Source organism: Salminus brasiliensis, chromosome 22, assembly GCF_030463535.1.
Source record: "Salminus brasiliensis chromosome 22, fSalBra1.hap2, whole genome shotgun sequence".
NCBI classification, from domain to species: Eukaryota; Metazoa; Chordata; class Actinopteri; order Characiformes; family Bryconidae; genus Salminus; species Salminus brasiliensis.
Window position 1 is genome coordinate 7686561 of NC_132899.1, and position 5512 is coordinate 7692072.

Sequence of the window (5512 nt, forward strand, 5' to 3'; positions counted from 1 at the left end):
CAATATACAGTCCCACCAGTATTTATTGGTTGTGAAACAGCAGCATTATTAATAATTATTTCCTTACTGCAGTGCATCGGCTATCTCACATGACAATTTCTAAGGGTACCTTTATCAGGTACATCTCCCATTTAGATTTATTAACTTGCTCTGTACGTTAGAAAAGTTGCCAATTTGTTACACTTCCCTTGTACCTGTTCCCACTGATAAAATGCAGTGTATAGTAAAACAAATATCCACCTTAGAACAGATAAACGTAGCATTAGAAATGCAAAGCAACATTATAACACAAAGGCCTTAAGGATCAAGAAACAGGTCTATACAAAGGTTATACTTAATAATTTGCTCATGTGGGTGTTTTTTCCTCTTGGGCCAAATTCCCACAGCAGGTAAAGTGGCCCAAATGTTTTTGGGCTTTACATTTATGGCATTTAGCTGACGCTCTTATCCAGAGCAACTTACAAAATGTACTCATATTACAGAGGTGGGCCAGTGTAGTGTTAGGAGTCTTGCCCACGCTCACTGGCAGGTAGTGGTGTTATGTTATAGGTATGTTGTGCCACACCAACCACATACATTTTTAATGTAACCTCTATCTGATATTCGTTTAAACAGTTCATGCTCCTAAACTGACGTGGCCAATGTGTTGGTGCTATTGGGAAAAACCTTGAATCTCATTTTTGAAGTTTTTCACTTTTTGTCATAATGTGAATTTGGCAGTTGTTCTTTATATTGTGTTAAAAGTTTCATGATGAATGAACCAATAGAAAAGCTCTAAAATTACTTTATTATTTTGTTAATTCACTTCCATTAAAAATGAAGAGAAAAAGAAGTTAGCCTTCTGTAAACTTGCTGTTTTAGAGATACAAGATGTTTGCATGACCGTGACTGTGAAGTGTGCACGTGTCAGTAGTAGAGTAATGCATTTCAGTGAAAATAATGTAATCTACATTCAACACACTCCAAGATTCAAGCTGGGTTTCAGTCAAGCTATCTCAAGTTCAGTCAGTCAGTTCAATGAATAGTCTCTAATACCTCTTTAGATGGAATTAGGCCTCCGAGAAGCTCTGAAAATCTAATATGCAGCTAGCAGTACTGTATCAGTGATTGGCAGTGCCTACACACTACTGGTCTTCAGAAGCATGAAACAATCATGATCGAAGGCATGTGAGATGATGAAGTGGGTAATTATGGGATGTGGAAGTTTCACTTGGTGCTCACATTAAAAGGAGAATGAAATATTTCTCTATCGCTTGGTGGTTGTGGCTGATTATCCTTTAATGAGCTAGAGGCTGGGGTCCTTGACCGTACATATATGTTTCAGTGTTCCTTCTCTCTGATGTTTGGCTTTACTGGACCTCCGCCAAGTCTCTGAGCAGCCAGTCCCCTCTGGACCAGGTCAGACCCAGTTAAAACTCAACTTTTCAACTCAAGCCTAAATCCAGTGGTACATTCCAGGCGTCTTTCTCCGCCATGGAGATATTTAAGATGCTGTGCTTGGTCCCCTGATATCACGCACGAGTGCGGTCGCTCTGGGTTAGGAAACCTGACTTGGATTTATGTCATCTGTGGTTGGAGTGAGTGTTTGGGTTGGGCCAGAATTAAGATACGGTGTCTGTGATGGTTTCTAACTTGTGCACTGGCTTTAGCGTGAAGTGACAGTCTGGTGAACAGTCAGTTTCCTCTTTAACCCAGATGTATTAGGTCAGCCAAGACATGTTTGGAGCCTGAAATGTACTTCTTTTAGGTTGGTGCTGGAGTTACAAGGCTACTCCACGTAAGCAAGTGTATTTGAGATGACTTGCTTGCCACAATTTGAGGCAAGTGTGTGTATATTATCTTCCATTACCTGTAAGCTACAATAGCCTTGTAGCTCCAGTGCAAAAGTAAAGAAGCAAACCTCAGACACCAAAGACTGCATGTTGTGGCTGACTGACTACCTTTGGGGTAAGGAAATCTGAGTTGCTGCTAGACTATTCCTTAAAGCTTAAGTGTATGTGACTGTGTGTGTGCGCGCGCATGTAGGCATGCTCTCCAAATCCTCCATCCTGTGGGCTAGGCGGGATTCTCTTATCAGATTTAGCTCCTCTCCTGCTCTCCTACATCAGAGTGTCGGGCAGAGCAGTCATCTGCGGCTAATGCGTGCTTGCGGCTAATTGCTGGTTACAGCGGGATTAAGTGCTGGACTGAGGCCCTGAGGAAAGCACTGATAAAGCCCTCCATCAGCTACCCTTCTCCATGTGCCAGTCATGTGCTAGTGCTCTGAGCTCACTGATTACTGGAACTTACAACACTGAAGAAAAGAGGCCACTTACGACCAAGAATCCCAGAAAATGGGGCAATGGGGAGGCTCCGTTTCCAAGCGGCAGGGAATACTGGGCCCCTGAACTGGAATGAGCTTGAAGTTGTTGGATGGAAGCTCAGGGTGGAATTTCAGTCAGTCATATTCATCTAGTAACAGCAAAGGCATGGTGAGAGCCAGGGATTTATTATGAACATCATGGTAACTCCTGCTGTTGGTTGTGTGTTAAATTAAAGACATGTGCTGCACATGCTATTGGGATTATTGCAGTTTATGTGTATTGGGATTATAAATGCTTACAAATATGAACTTCAGAAACACTATTGAGGGGCTCTGAGTGGACAGAGGACCAAGATGTTGCCGCTATGACCCGAGGATCGCTGGTTCGAACCCCCACATCTCTCTTTCCCCACATCACTTCAGTGTGGGCATCTGCTAGCCCAGTGTTTCTAATCTCTGGTCCAGGAGGCACCTGACTCACTGCTTTACCCCATGTCTTGCCCCTCTGAAAAGGCTTGTTAATGAGCTGATTATCAGGTGAATCAGGTGTGTTGGGAGAAGGGAAAGCAGTAAAACGTGCAGGGCGTGGAACTTTCAGGACCAGGTTGAGAAACACTGTGCTAGCCGATGCATGAGAGCGGTGGCTGGTTGCGCATTTGTCAGATGAGGCACGTGTCCTCACCCTCCCAGTGTACAAGGCTCCCCAGCATTGAGCTGTGGAACAGTGGCAGGTACTGACTACTGCATACCGGGACTCATTAACAGCCCACAAGACCTGCCTGATGTTTTGGAGATGTTCTGACCCAGTCGTCTATCCATCACAATTTGGCTCTTGTCAGAGTGACTCAGATCCTTATGCTTGCTCATTTTTCCTGCTTCAAACAAATCAACTATAAGAACTGACTGTTTAGTTGATGTCTAATTAATGCCAACCCCTTGGAGCCATTGTAACCAGATAGATAACCACCTTCCCTTTCAATGGTTTTATTGTTATGGCTGATCTGTATATAGGCTGTATGGACTAGAACAGTCCTGTTCTATCAATCAATGCAGCGCAGTCTACCAGTCTACCCTGAAAGTCAGTTTATTGTTGATGTGACAGATCGCTGATTTGGTCTGTTTTGCATATTTCCTGCGGAAACGTGCACTTTTTTGGACAATGCATGTCCACAAGACATGTGCTCGTCTGGTGTGTCTTCTGAAATCAAGGGTATTAACAAGTGTTTGTCCCCTCTTGCTGCAGGAACAGCTTCTACTATTCTGGAAAAGCTGTACATTAGATCACAGGTTTTCAGTCCTGGATTGTGTTCTTGCTAAAAGTTAAGGAATCGATTAATTGATTAATCGATTGGCCACATTTTGTCACAGGAATACAAAGTCCAGAACTGGAAACTAGACTCACTGGACTAACGTCCAGATCTGAAGGTCTCTGCATTAGAAGACATCTCGGATTTATTGCACTTAAGAGCAACAAGAGCATTAGTGAGGTAAGATACTAATGTTGGATGATCAGTTCTGGACCATAGCACATTTGCCACTCCAACTCTTAGAGTTCTTTCTCATGCTCTCAGGACATTTTTCCAGCCACTTATCCCCTCAACTTGATCATTAGAGGCCCATATTTGTGGAAAGCTGCTTTGGAACACGATCTATAAACCACTGTACACGTAAAACTGAATTGAACTGGACATCTGGACATCTAAATACACTACTCTGTTTTCATGGCTTTATAATAATGTAGAGGATACATAAAAAATGCAAGCTAATCCCAATTTCCAGTAAAACCAGCACAGTCAATTGAGCCTCTCTATTTCTACAGAGACCACCCAGGTGCTCAATCAGTCCCTCATCTTTTCAAGATTTGACTACTGCAACTCCTGGCTGGCCTTCCTATGCGTACCATCAGGCACCTGCAACTGATCCAGAATATGACAGAATCACTTGCCTTCAATCTTTCCAAGTTCAGCCATGTAGATCCTTTACTGCATTCTCTTCACTGGCTTCCTGTAGCTGCCCATCAGATTTAAAATCTTTACACTGGTCAAAACCTGAAGGCAATGGTCAAATCCTGATCCATACCAAGAGACTTTCGAGCTTCAAGTAGGACTTGGCTTGACCCACCATCCCTCAAGATCTTTCTAAGCATGTAGACTTTTCTCTGTACTGGAGCCGAGCAAACTTCACCGGCGTGTCCGAATGGCAGTGGAGTTTCAGATGATTTCTTTTTTAATTATTTCTAATTTTACTACATTTTTTAGAATTTAGATTCTACCACTACCACCTGCAATGCCCCCAATGCCTCCACTAGGAGGGTAAAGACAAGCAAGGGAAACTGCCGTTGATGCAGCATCCCTATGTGGCCAGCGTGCTTGGAGGAAACTGTGGCTCCCTAGCTCTGGTACAACAGCTAACAGATGCATGTGCTGACCAACATCATGATCAGGGGCAGCACTGGACCACTCATTCACACATACTGAAGCCCTGTGATTGCACTGGTGTCTTACTCTGGTATTCAGGCACAGTGTGGAGAGTATATGTAGATGCTGAGTATTGAGCATCAGGGTATCAGTACTGGCGTTACTGGCAGTCTAATCTAAGTTTGGGGTATCTTTCTGATGCTTTAGTTTAGCAGGGCTGTGTCCCAAACCACGCACACTACAACATTACACAGTGTTTCACAACTAATCACCATTAGAACTGCATTAGCCTTAACGTTCCAATAACTAATTAGCACTGCACTTCGATATTAAGGTGACAGGATTTAGGAGGACCTGGGGTTACATTTTAAGTTTTTTTTTTATGTTTACTTTTTTCTCCCAATTTGGTACTACCAATTAACCCACCCCTTCATAGCTCCCTCTAGCACTAACAATGTTCCAGGCACAAGGAGGGTAAGGACTTAACACCTCTCCTCCGATACATGTGACTGCACTGATGCGGCATTGCCTGGGAGCCTAAACGCTCTGAGGAAAGCGCCAGGTCCCCAGCTCGCTTTCCCTTCATCGCTTAAGAGTGATGAAGGGAAAAGGCATCACCTTCCTACCTGGAGATAGCGCAGCTGATTGTGCTCTCTCAGGCTCTGGCTGCTGATGGCAAAGCAGCATGGCTCAAACCTGCGACTGTGTTAGACTGCTGAGCCATTCTGAGCCCCAATTTTGTATAATTTTTTTCCGCGAATTATTCTGCGAGTCCTGCAACTGAAGAATATTT